This window comes from Eumetopias jubatus, unplaced genomic scaffold, assembly GCF_037043125.1.
Source record: "Eumetopias jubatus isolate StellerSeaLion01/CBP00866 unplaced genomic scaffold, mEumJub1_p1.0 scaffold_14, whole genome shotgun sequence".
Taxonomy (NCBI): Eukaryota; Metazoa; Chordata; class Mammalia; order Carnivora; family Otariidae; genus Eumetopias; species Eumetopias jubatus.
The window spans coordinates 54972173-54986584 of record NW_028274820.1 but is presented as its reverse complement, the minus strand read 5'-3'; the positions used below and the strand labels follow the sequence as shown (position 1 = coordinate 54986584).

Genomic DNA, 14412 nt, shown 5'->3' with positions numbered 1-14412 from the left:
AGCCAATCTGTCTGAGACTGACTTCTGAGCTGGGTGATTTACCAGCAAGTCACTTAAATCCAAAATTTCAGTGTCTTTACCTATAAGATAATAACAGTACCTACCTCAGAGAGTGGTTGTCAGGATTAAATTTAACATATATTTATACGTCTTAACCCAGCACTTGGTACCCGGTAACACTCCATAACATCAATCGCTATTATTGTTACTACAATATTTAACTACATCTTTGTTTAGATATATACTGACAAGGTCACAGAGTTCTATTTCTTTTAACTCTAGATTCCCCACATACTTTGAGAAAATAAATCAAAGACAAAAGGGATATTCCACAAGCCTATGTGGAAATTGGTAAAAGCTGATAAACACTAATGAGGTGTTACTAGCCTTCAAACTCTTAGGCTTAAAGGTGGCTATCAAAGGTAGGCTCAGTGACAGAAAGCTGTGGGTGTCATAGACTCCAGCCACGTTTGGGGTGGTTAGCAACTAAGAGAGAGTTTTCGCACTGCCTTGCCTGGGACGCAGTGACAATTCTGTCTTTGTGTTCTATATGGAAGCTCCTGTTTCCTCCAGTGCCAAGTGCTGCGGAAGCCCAAGCCAGTCACTTGGGTGCCATCTTTGACACCTCTCTCTCCCTCTTCCAGTGTTCAATTTCTCACCAAGTCATGCTGTTTTGACTCCCTAAATGTCTCTAACTGTCCACTTCTGTCCTGTCACTACCCTAAAACTACCGTCTCCTTCTCCTTCACAGATTGCCTTCTCTCTTGATGCTCTCCAGTCTCTTCTCCCTACTACAAGTCCTTTTTTTTTTTTTTAAGATTTTATTTATTTACTTAGAGAGAGAGAGAGAGAAAGGGCATGCAAGCAGGGCAGGGAGGGGTGGGTGGGTGGGTGGGAGAGAGACAATTTCAAGCAGACTTTGTGCTGAGCCTGGAGCCCGATGTGGGGCTCTATCTCATGGCCCTGAGACCATGACCTGATCCAAAGTCAAGAGTTGGACGCTTGACCAACTGAGCCACCCAGGCACCCACAACAAGGGCCTTTTAAGAATTTAGCTCCATCATGCCCCTTCTGAGGTGAAAGTCTTTCAATGGTTTCTTAATACTATTGCTCTTTGGATGAAGTCTAAACTCCAGCTTCCCTTGGTAACTTGCCTCTCTCTAGTATCCAAACACCTTACCTATTGAATTATGTGCAGATCCTTGGACAGTCTCTCAGTTTTATGTTGCCTTCCTGAAATATTTTCCGTGCTCAAACCCTATTCTCCCTCCCCCTACTTATGTGTTATGGACTGAATGTTTGTTTGCCCTCCAAATTGATATGTTGAAGCTTCAACCCCCAAGGGGACTGTATTTGGAGAAAGGGCTTTATAGAAGGTACTTAAGATTAACTGAGGTCATAAGAGGGGGACTCTTATTTGACAGGATTAGTGTCTATAAGAAGAGATACCAGAGGGTACTCTCTCTTACTTTCCACTCCCCAACCCACCATGTGAAGACACACAAGGAGTCAGCTGTCTACAAGCCAGGAAGAGAGGTCTCAGTTGAAACCACATTGTCCGGCACCTTGATCTTGGACTTCCCAGCCTCCAGAATATTGAGAAATAAATGTCTGTTGCTTAAACCACTCACACTGTGGTATTTTTGTCATGTCGTCCCAAACAGCTTGATACACCATACCCTGAACACTGCCACTTCTTCTCTCATCTCATCTTCCAAAAGACCTCAACTGAGGCAATTTTTCTGGGGGGAGCCTTCCGTAAATGATCCATTTGGGTGTGGTACCTACCCTTCATGCTCTCAGAGCATCAGGTATTACTACCGCCCTATCTCACATCACAGTATTATCACTCCATGTTTCATATTTGGATGAAATATGGACTCGATACCACAAAGCCAAAGAATCTTGTAGCCTGAGGATCTCACACTGGGTCTGATATAGTGATGTCTCTATGAATATTTTGTTGAATTGATTTGACTGTTTGAAAGGGCAGGGTATTTTCACTCATTCTCTCTCTTTCCTAGTCATGAAAAGTCTGAATTGAAATTTTTGAAAAATACATTGAAGAAAAGACCAAGAAATAACACTCCAGGGCAGTAAACTGATTTGTTTAAAAAAAAAAAAAAAAAAGGTCTTTCCTATGATTTATAAATATCCATGAGACTAAAACCAAATAAAGAAAGACATTGTAAAAGTCTTTCCCAAGTATTTTATAAATCCTCTGAGTGTCATATTACACAGTGGCTAAGGCTAAGGGCTTTGAAGTCAGGCTGCCTCCAGTGGGATCCCAGCTTGCCATTTACCACGTGTGTGACCTGAAGAAGCTTTTATTTAATTTCTTTGTCACCCATTTCCTCAGCTGTACTATGGGGATAATAAATAGTACCTGCCTCTTAGAATTGTTGGGGGAATTATGTGAAAACAACACAGGTAAAAGTTCTCAGACTAATATTGAGCACTTACTAAGGATGTGACAAATGTTAGCAATTTTAATTTTTTAAATTAGTAAACCAGGTTCAGGAAAAGGCAAACTGCATTTTGTTGCCCAACAAGCCCCAGATGAAGGGCTGGGGTTGTACTATTGTAGGCAGTGGTAAGAATTATTGATTTCCGTGGGCTCTCTTTCTGAAGTTGCCATGTCCAACACAGAGTATTTTATTTTATTTATACCCCACTGTGTTCCAAAAAGGATTTCAGGAAGCTTACAGATGAACATAAAATACAACAAGTAACATGAGTTAAAGGCAGAGTGAAAGAAGAGAGAAAAACACGAGTGAGAACAAAGTTGGGCTCAGAATATATAATATATTACTAGAAATTATGAGCATGTTAAAGCTTAAGATGAAGCACTAAATCAAGAGAAGCGAGGGTAGGAATGTTATTTTAATTTCTCCTTCATTCCCTCCTCCCCTTTTCTTCAAGATGATTTAAATGCTACTTTAATTTTTAAAAACCCAAACTATTTCAGTTACTTTCAGCATCAAATAAGTCTATAGTTATGAAGACTGATGTTCTGTATTTCAGTTCATGAAGGTGTATTTAAATACATGAAGGTGTATTTAAACTTATAAATAGGCATATGTATTAATTAATGGGAATGAAGGGGCTTAATATTAATTAAGCACCTATGACCTGCTGAATACCGGTTCAAGCTTTCACCCAAGTGGTTTTTTGATACCACAACCCTAGGAAATAATTCAATATCCATTTTATAGATCAGACACAAGTGATTTGCTCAACTTACCATAGTTATAAGTATGTAACTCAACCCTACATCATTTTCCCATTGAGAGATTTTCTTGGTAAGTGGTATATATCATTACTTGGCTTTGTTTATATAACTGGATACTGGTAGAAGAAGAAAAATTTAGGAGGGGTTGGGAAAAAAAGTCTTAGCCAAGATACGCAGGGCTAGAGGAATCACTCAGAAGTTCCAGATCATCTCACTTGTGTGTGAAACAAAAACAAAAACAAAACAAAACAAACAAACAAACAAAAAACCCTAACAAACAGGTGTCACAGAGGCTAACAGATGTGAAGTTTCAGGAGTAAATATGGTGGACTTAAAGCCTATGGCGGATCAGAGAAGATCTTTAGAAATGTACTTGGAGTCAAGGGGGAAATGAAGATGTTAAAGTCATTATGTTCATTTTATTCACATCTGAACACTAGGGAATGACTGTAAATGGAAGTTAAGAACATTTCTTCCCCCCATAGGTAACTTAGACTCCAAAAGCACAATGGAGGAAAAATTAAAATTTTATCTATTAAAATAGATATCTCTAGTCATTCCTTCTCAAGACGCTCCTCCCCCCTCAGTAAGATAGAAAATTGTCATTAATTTATTATTACACAGGAGCCGTTTGATTTAGCCTGTGAAACACCAGGTCTAAGCATATTAACTATGGTTAGTTCAGTTCTCTGAATAGTCCCTGAATTGATTGTTTTTGTTTTTTTCATAGCTGTAATTTTCAATCTGTTTTGGTTATATTGCTCCTCCCTTGACCCACTATCCTGAAAAATTCTTATGCATCTTTTAACTCTTAGCGAAAACAGGAAATTGGACATGCACCACACTTTTTATCTTTATTTATTTATTTTATCATGAAGAGGTTCCTGTCATTTTAATCAGGTTTGACAGGAAAAGCAATAACCTCAGCTAATCACTCTGCATTCCTCCTCCACCTAACCCCCATCTCCCTTCATATGCACGTAGCACAGGAACCCAAAGGCCCTCCTCCCCACGATCCTCCCCGCTCCCATTATGGGAAGAAATGTCACTAAATGGCCTCAGCCTCCTCCTTACAGCATGGAACAGGATGAATGAAAATACCATTAGGAAGAGTTTTTTTGTGCTATTATCTTAGGATGGAGTCAAGGGCAGAGATAGAGGCCAAAGGCTGGGTGAGGTCTGTGGATCTCTCAGAGATCTGAACTGGCCTGAGGGGCAAAAGCCCATCCCTCACCCAGAAAGGCGGCTACCTCTAAGAGGGCTGGGGCTAGGCTGGGCTAGGTGGTACGTGTGAGGATAAGGACCGCTAAAAATCCATTCTCCTTCCTCCCCCCACACCTTCCCCAGCTCCCGAGCAGGGAACAAAGTCATACTTCTCACAAGGTTTCATCTGTGGTTCCTAGAAACCCTGGGCAGGCAGTGAGTGGGGCATATCCCCTGGTGCTGCCTGACCCCCCTTCCCCAGCTCAGGGCTTGTCTCCTGTGAGCACCGAGGCCTGCAGGATGTCAGGCAGGGACACAACCGCCCTGACCACATCATTCTCACCTACCACAACAAGCCAGTGAAGTTCTGCTTCCACCAGCCCTTGCTGCTGGTCTCCAGAGTCTCATGCAGGTGGCACTTGAGGACACTCTCAAAATAATGGGATCGATGTTGCAGGGCTTTGGTCCCAGACACTTCTAGGTTGTTGTAGGTCTTTGCTGCTGCCAGATTGATAACATCAAACTTGGAGTAGATGTCCGCCACACACCTTTTCTCACCTACCACTGGCAGTGCTGAGACTCGGTGTTGTACAAAGATGCCCAGAGCCACGTAGACAGTGGTGGTGGTGCAGACCATAACAATGTTGGCAGAGGTACCAATCTGCAGGTCCTCCAGAGACTTAGACATGAACTCTGGCTTGAGAAACTCAGTGATAAACCATTGGAAGAACCTGAGGATGTGCTTGTCAGTGAAGATGTACAAGGTGTTGCCTGACTCCGGGTCAATAACTGGCAGCCTGTGCATCTTGTTTCAAGGTAATGAGGAGACAACATCACACAAGCTGGCATTAGGAGAAATGCAGGTGAGCGGTTTGAAGGAGTCCTGTTGGTACACCTCTCTCCAAGTTTCTATCTTGTGTTCTTCCAGCTCATAGATCTGTTCTGAGGCTGATTTATAGTAGTGATGCAGGATATGGATGAAACTGGTAATGGCCAGCATGCCTACAAAACTTCGCTTCTTACTATCCCACAAAGGGGCAGCTCATACACCATTAGTCACCAAAGCAAAGACAGCTTTCTTCACCTGCAGGGAAGAATCAAATACAACCAATTTGGAGCTCATGGGAATCAGGTCATCGCAGCGGTGAGACTTCATGAAGGAAGTATACACACTTTTGTTGGATTTTGGGGTTTCTTGAGGATGCTCATTTTCCAGAGCTGGGGACCTGTCTGAAGAAGTGACTGTCTCCATTTTAAGAGTTGCTGACTGGGTTGGCTCGCTTCAGGAAGCTCTCGCACCACACTTTTTATTACAGATCTCTGAGGTTTGGGGTAAGGCAAAAGTTGATGAACTAGGACTGAATCCAGTTGGTTGCCTATTTTTGTAAATAAAACTTTATTGGGCCACAGCCACGCTCATTCGTCTGTGGATCATCTGTGGCTGTTTTGTGCTACAGTGGCACTGTTGAGTGGCTATGACAGGGGCTGTCGGGACCACAAAGCCTAAAATATTTACTATTGTGCCTTCTACAGACGTTTGCCAATCCTAAAGGTAAGAAGGGAAAGGCTTTTCTTATTTTCCCATGTGAAAAAAAAATGAAATTACAAAGAGGTAATGGAGGTGTTGTTTTCTTTCTGGTGTGTTTCTCGGTATTACAGGAAATTTCTCTAAAAACGTATTTTTAATTTAAAAATATTTTTAAAGATTTGACTCACATGGTATTTCATCCATGGAGCCTTTTTTTTTTTTCTTTTTTTTTTTGGCAGCAAAACTTGAGCAATAGCAAAATGATAGTATAAAGCTCCCAAGGAGGGAGGGAACCTGAAGTAGTTGTCCCAGGAGTTTCTAAGTCTAGGGGTTTTTATGGGCTTGTTAGCGGGGGCTGTTTTAATCTGATGAACCCTCCCTGTGCCTATCATCCAATCAGATTTTTGTCACCTACCTATCACCTGTGAAAGGATGGAGGACCCCTTCCAGGGTGGTGGAAGATCCTTTTAAGGGTGGTTTCCTCTTAGGGTGGGGGGGCCCCTTGTCCCTGCCTGCCTTCCTTCCAACTACCCTTCATCATTCCCCCCTGTGAAGAGGTAACCCTAACTGCTGTTAGGGAAGAAAGGCGACGACCCATCGTAGCTACTTCCTGCTGGTCAGGGGCATTGGATGGGGTGGCAGTCAGGGTTCCTCTCATCCTGATCAAGGATCCCCTGTAGATGTTTGGTTTTGACCTTCAGGTGAGGCTCCATCTGAACCACCATTTGGAGTTTGATCTTTATTGGTTAGTTGTCCTTAACGATGGTGGAGATCCCGGAGGAGCCCCCATAAATGTTGCAGGATTTTTTCTCCATTGGTGCCCACGGTTCTTGGTCTCACGACTTCGAGGAATGAAGAGGTACACCAGACAGAGTGGTGGGCAGCAAAGCAAGGTTTATTGAGCAAGAGCAAAGTGATAGTACAAAGCTCCTGAGGAGGGAGGGGACCCGAAGGCGTTGCCTCCCTGAAGCGTTCTGCTATGGTCTGCTTCCTATATGTTTCCATGGTATGTTAGACTTTTCTACATTAGTACTTATCATACTGCATAGCAATCATTGTTTACATATCTGTCTCCCAGACAAGCCCATGAACTTCATAATGACAGAGACATTGGGCTGAGTGCTTTTTTAGGGCCTAACCCAGAACACGGTGATTTTATAGCATGTTGAAAGAAAGTACGTCTTTACCTTTATAGTTTACAGAATATTTTCATCATGATTATTTAATTACCTTACTAATTTTACTCAAATGTTGCCTAATCAGAGAAGGCTTCCCTGAACATCCATAAAAAATAGTAGCTCATTATACTCTAACCACTTTATTCAATTAAATTATTTTTATAATGCATATAACTACTTGATATAGTAATTGTTTATGGATGGTTCTTCTCCCCGCACGTCCCTAGAATGTAGGCTTCCCATGGCTAAATACTTGGGTATCTACAGTTCACTGCTCCATCCTATTGCCTAGAACACTGCCTAGAACATAAACTCCTTACAGGAGAGCTCTCCCTATCCTCATTTTACAGATAGTAAGGAAACGAAGATGGAAGACATCATTTTTTGTTCTTAAGTAGAAAGGATCTTATTTGAATTACATACAATTGTCTTGTTTCTTTTTCCTTGGAAAATAAAGACTAACTTGCACATTTAAAATTTCCTATATGTTTATCATTTTTGAGGAAGATAATTTTATCAAGCTATGGCCTCTTTTCTAAAAGAACATCTTTTCTTTTGCATTTAATGATCTATTATCTATTTTTATTATTTTTGTGGTTTTAAGCAAATTTTTTCAGCTTTACTGGGTACAATTGACAAAGCTGTATGATACTGAAAGTAGAAAGACATGATAGTATGTATACGTATGTATATATGGTAAAAGGATGAACACATCCATAACCTCACATATTTACTTGTTTTGAAGGAGTTTAAAATGATTGCTTATAGTCACACTGATGGTGATTGTTGGATCAAGGAGTAACAAATGAGGACAACAAGAGATAAGAAACGGGGGAGGGGGCAAAGACAGAAGAAAGAAATTACATTCTTTGAGGATCAGATGTGTCAGGAAGAACATTTAGCTAAAAGGACAGAAAATGAAAACCGTCTATGTCTTCATAGTAAGAGTAGTGATAATAGTACCAGCAATACTGTTATTTCATAGACTATAAGTAGCTATTGTGTATAAGATGCTCATTTTATGTACCACTAAGAAAAAAATATTTCCAATTAATCTATGATATGCCATTGATTAGTATGTGCATCCTAATTTCAGAGTTGCTAAAATGGAAAAAAAAAAACTGTAAGAATCGATGTAATGAAGTTAACCACCTGCTCCACCCCCTGCCCTACCAACAGTGACTATCATTTCTCAGTTGTCTGCTGACTTTCACAACTGTCCTTGGAGTTTATAGTCCTTATAACAACTTCTGCCTTCTTTTTTTTTTTTTAAGATTTATTTATTTTAGAAAGAGAAAAAAAGAGAGAGAGAGCAGTGTTGGGGGGAGGCCAAGGAAGAGGAGAGAATCCCAACCAGACTCCCTGCTGACTGCAGAGCCCGAGGTGGGGCTTGATCTCATGACCCTGAGATCATAACCTGAGCCGAAATCAAGAGTCGAACGCTCAACCAACTGAGCCACCCTAGTGCTCCTGCAACTAATTTTTAAAAAATTTATTCATAAGTATTTAATGATCATCTTTGTATAACCTGTTTTGAAAACATTACCATATTATGTCAAAAATTAAATTTTGTGCTAAAAAATTTAAAATAGTATATCAAAAATTAACAATAATCCCTTTATATCATCTGATAGTCAACTTTCAAGTCCTTGATGTAAACATTTAAAAAATAACTTTGAGATACAATTCACATGCCATAAGAGTCATTCTTCTGAAGTGTACAGTCCAATGACTTTTTAGTATATTCACAAAGTTGTGCACACATCACCACTATCTAATTTCACTACATTTTTACCACCCATTAAAAAAACATCCCATAACCATTAGCAGTCACTCCTCATTTACCCACAAACTCCCCAGTCCTAGGAGGCCATTAATCTTTGCTTGTTTCTGTGGATTTACTTATTCCAGACATTTCAACATAAAAGGAATCAAGCAATATCTGGACTTTCATAGCTGGCTCCTTTCACTTAGCATGCCTTTCAAGGCTCATCCATGTTATAACAGTTATCAGTACTTCATTCCTTTCTGTGGCTGAATATTAATCCCTTGTATGGATTTACTACATTTTATTTAACCATTCATTCATCAGTTGATGGACATTTGCGTTGTTTTGACTTTTTGGCTATTATGAATAATGCTGCTATGACATTTGTTTATGAGTTTTGTGTGGACATACATTCTTAATTCTTTTGGGTATATATGTAGGCATGGAATTTCTGGGTCATATGGTAACTCTATGTTTAACTTTTTGAAGAACTGCCAAACTATGTTCTGTAATGACTGTACCATTTTCTCAGCTGCAATGTATGAGGGCTCCAATTTCTCCACATCCTTACCAACACTTGTTATTGTTTGTCTTTTTTATTATAGCCATCCTAGTGGATGTGAAGTAATCTCAGTGTGGTTCCATTAATTTTTTAAGTATCAGTCTCTAAGACTGAAAAAAAAGTGTATATATATATATATATATATATATACACATAATTATATATATATAATTGATCATCATGACTGTGTTCTCTGAAAATTTGGCAAATTGTCTTTAAAGCCACATGTGTACACATCCACCTCTCTTAAATTTTCAGGGCTTGATCTGATGGATATTAACAACTACTCCTGTGAGTAAGTTGGTAGGAAAATCATCATATCCAAGAGATATGAGCTGAGAAAGGCTGCCAGCCAAACATAAATCATCCTATTCGAGGTTCAGTGCTTTATTACCAGGTCACTCTGCCCATGGATAAGGAATGGAAGAAATAAAAGACACAGGAAAGACTCACTGAATTGTAACCTCCATTAGAATATCTAAATTTAACACAGAACCTGCACCAACAGTATGTCTTTTTATGATTTGTTCCTTTCACTTCTAAAGGCAGGAAGGTGACAATAAAAAGACTCTGTATCATGTAAAATGACACATTTTATTTTTCATATTTGTTCCCCAAAGAGGTAGCATTGCGAAGAAATAGCATCTTGCTGAAAGCCAAAGTACTTCCATCATTTATGAACTCTTCATGGCACTGGCAGAAAGGCAAATATTTCAGTTCTCAAAAATCAAGACACATTTAACTTTTAACACCGAGTCTTGTTATAAATTGTGTATGTACATGCGTATAGAGATCCGTTTTGTATCAGATCCCTCAGCAATAAGAAACCATCATGTACTGCTGTTTGTCAATCAGAGCAAGACTGTAATGTTTATATAAGAAGTTCCTTTTTGATGAAACAATGGACAGAAGCAAAAGGACAACAAAATATCAGCCCCCACAAAAACCCAAACTAGTTGACCCAAACACCCACATTCTAATCCTTCAAATATCTATTGCATGAGTTATCTCTTTGATACCTACTCTAGGAGAAAATGAAGGAAACAAAAGGAGATCTTTTAAGTTGTTAAGTTGCAACCCTTAAATGTATATTTTATCGATAAGGTATTCCTAAATATTTTTTATTTTTTTCCAAATCAATCTACTGTCATGCCCATATATTGATTGAGATTCTAGAATCAGTCGATTACTTGATACTTTTATGAATATCCACTGTGCTAATTCATTGCACGTATACTGAGTACCTACTATGTGTAAGGCACCAGGCAAGGCTATTCTTCTCTTGTTGGTCTAGCTAACATTAACAACGAGAACTTTCTTGCTGTCTAGAATGTTCTGACAAGGTAATTGTATCACTTCATTCTTCATGTACTTTAAATCATTTTGCAAAGCTCACTTCATAGTTGAGGAACACCCTATCTAAAAATGAAAAAATCTCCCTCCCTTCCATACCTTCCATTCTCCTACACTGTCTTGTTTTTCTTCAAAATACTTATTACCACTTAATCTCATTTAAGTTAGTTGTTCATTTTATTATTTGTTTTCCCCACTATAATGTAAGCTTTATGGGGGCAGAGATTTTTGTCTCTTTTCTCCCCCCCCATTATTTTATTTCCAGGATCTGAATAACCCTTGGCACTTAGTGCTCAATAAATAGTTCCTGAATAAACAAATGAGTGACAATGGCCACTATTTACTGGGCAGTCATAGTTTTTGACTTCCGAGATGTCTTAGATTTTTTTTTTATAGCATGCATTTATTAGTCCTTTCTTAACTTCGATTTTGACTTTGGATAAACTTATACTTTTTCATTTTTCCAGTTTCTTCTTTTCCAGTTTGCTTCTTTGTTCAGGAGCCCTTCTCTCTCATCTCTATGTTGTCCTTTGTTATCTAAGGTGCTTTCCTGCTTTCTCCGTGTTGAGGAGGTTCAGCACTAACCCTCTCCATTTAATCCTGCACTCTACTGCCTATAGGTCATCTCTACCTTGAGCACCACAAATAGAATATGTCCCAAACAGAAATTATCACCTTCCCCCCAATACCTGCTGTGGACTAATAAGTTCCATCTTCACTGATAACATCATTAATACTCAGTCTCCTAAGCTAGCAATGTCTGAATCCTCAGTTCCTCTTTCTGATGATCTGATGAATGTGACCTCTTCAACATCCTGGACCCTACTTTCTCCACATCCACACTGTCACTGTCTTAGCCCAGACCCTTACCCTCCCACTCTGAGGCAACTGTACCCTTCTCTAAGAGAGGAAATCTCAGGGACTTACTTACCACACCTAGCTACGTTTGGAGGAGAGAGGATTATGTCTCTCCATGGCAAGTTACAATAGCTTGTGCAGCATTTGCGGGGAGGAAGCTGTATCGCTACACAATCCTATGATCAGAAAAAAGCTCAACATAACCATATGTGGGCTAGTCACGGAGGGGTAGGGGTGCAGTCATCTCTGAGATGGCTGGTGAAAATGAGAAAAGCAACCCCTGACTTGGGGATCTGGCCTAACAGCTGGGTCTCTATGTGGTTAGCAGCTGACCTGGCATTCATAGCTAGGTCATGGTGTTCTCAGAATCTCCCAGCACCCTAAAATCTGATAGGGTCACTGTTTGATTGTGATCAAGTGACACCAAAAAACCACACACACACACACACACACACACACACACACCCCAAAAAACAAAAACAAATTTCATAACCTTATCTAAGCACAGATGAAAACAAGGTCATGGTATAAACCACAAAATGCCACATGTCCCTTCTTCCAGTTCATCCGAGTGACTGTTGCTGCCATAACATTTGCAGCTTTAGCCTCATTCTAGTCTTCCCTTATCCTAGATATGATGGAAGATACCCAATCAGAGAATTACCTCCACTTCTGGAGAGCATCCAATCCTCCGAAAAGACCTCTTCCTTGAGGGGCGCCTGGGTGGCTCAGTTGGTTAAGCGACTGCCTTCGGCTCAGGTCATGATCCTGGAGTCCCAGGATCAAGTCCCACATTGGGCTCCCGGCTCAGCAGGGAGTCTGCTTCTCCCTCTGACCCTCCCCCCTCTCACGCTCTCTCTCAAATAAATAAATAAAAACTAAAAAAAAAAAAAAAAAAAGACCTGCTTCCTTGAGCCCTTCCCAAATCAACTACCACCAGCTCAAATCCCATAAAAAGTGCTTTCCAACACTGTCTTACTGAGATGGCTCTCAGATCCTCACAGTGTGCTTTCTCCCTTGCTGCAAGGAACCACAGCCCCAGCTGGGCTTTATTCTTGGTAGTGTCTGGCTGCAGAGCATGAACTCTGGTATGGGGAATTCCACTCCATATTCGAATGAACCAGTCAAGTCATTTCTTTTAGGCAATATTAGAGGCTGAGTAGGCAGAGATAAGATGGGTGGCTCAAATTCAGGCTGTAACTCAAATGCCTGAGAACATTTGAATTAAGCAGTCTTGAGAAATCTAGTTCCGGAGTAAATATATGGTTAAAGAAAAGATATCACTTGCTACTTTAGAATCCCATGGATTATTGAAATAAATCCTTAAGACTTCAGATAATGTACACCTTTAAAGAATGTGTTCTGAAGTTGGAAAGAGGAAGCAATAGCTGGCTACCTTGGATGTTGGTATGATGTTCTGGCTTTCCTCATTAATATGAAAAATATTTCCCAAGTGCTCACTATGCTCTGAGCATTTTTCTAGGTGTTGGAGACATAGTAGTAAACCAAATATACAAATTCCCTCTTGCTGTCTTGGATTTATATTATAATTGGTATGAAAGGCAATAAAAATAGATATATAAGTCTGAAAAAAAGGAAAATATCAGCAAGTACCAAGTAATATGAAGATTGTTAAATTAGGGAAGGTTAGAGTGTATCTTGACAGTTCCTCTAGAATGGATGATATTAGTGAAGGCTTTTCTCAGGAGGTGACAGTCAAGCAGAGTTCTGGATATCAAGAAAGAGCCAGGTCCGCATAGATCAGAGTGAGGGCATTCCAGGCAGAGGGACTGCGTAGAGCAAAACCTCTAAGGAACTATGAGGACTGTCTTAGTTTGCTTGGGTTGCTGTAACAAACTACTATAGATTGAGTGGTTTAAATAACAAGTATTTATTTCTCACAGTTCTGGAGGCTGGGAAGTCCAAGAGCAAGGTGCCAGTGGGTCTGGTCTACTTTCCCGGATCGTTGGTTAAACTGTCAACGGTGGAAGGCTAAGACATACAATGACAATACACAATGAAGACCTCTCCCCCGGGAGCATGAATAGGAAGTTCTGTCTCAAGTCTGTGGAGCTATGTGGTAGTCATAAAACTGATTTTCATCACAGTTAAAGGTAGGAATACTGTATCTGTTTAATTTTTTCAGTTAAAATATTGTAAATCACAGACCAGAAAAATTCCCCTTCCCAGTCTTAAATTTTGTATTTTCTCCAGGAGATGGACATTGATACTCTTGGCTTCCACTTAAGAAACCTCTCATAGTGGTTTCGGAGTCTTTCCCAGCCTTGCTGAAGACAATGAGCAAACAGGAAAATGGAATCTGAAGGCAGTCAACTTATTTCTGGAGCCAACAGCCTTTATGTTTGTTCTACTTAAATTTCCATGTCCACTTGACCCGAATGTACTACCTTGAGACTCCTCCATGCAAAAGATTTGGATGCTGCCATGTACCCAGTAAACATACAAGAGTGCCACCAACTATTTGTGGGAAAACTTACGTTTGACTTTACTGATCAGTCAGAAGGGAACGGCAGCAGTGCTTAAGTAATAAGAGTGTACCAAATGTGAAGTTTATTTCTCTTTGCCAGGTCTCTGGGTGTGTAGTGGTGGGTTAGCCACAGATATGGTCTGGGGTCTCTGTCATGAGGTCAAGCTCAGTCAAGTCCAGTTATTCTAGAAAAACAGCACAACGAACCCCTTAGTTGGAGAAACAAAAACCACCTAAATACC

The 14412-nt window shown here is 40.1% G+C and overlaps 1 long non-coding RNA gene and 1 pseudogene across 1 annotated transcript in view; one reads left to right on the top strand and one right to left on the bottom strand.

Annotated features, from left to right (window-relative positions):
* LOC114221206 (uncharacterized) overlaps positions 1–14160 on the top strand; it is a 49528-nt gene extending 35368 nt beyond the window's left edge. The window contains exons 2-3 of the long non-coding RNA XR_003611702.1: positions 13587–13796; positions 13897–14160. This is a non-coding gene — a long non-coding RNA (uncharacterized LOC114221206). The remainder of the gene's footprint in view (positions 1–13586; positions 13797–13896) is intronic.
* On the bottom strand, positions 4699–5687 carry LOC114221205 (5'-AMP-activated protein kinase subunit gamma-1 pseudogene; annotated as a pseudogene).
* Positions 14161–14412: the final 252 nt, after the last annotated feature.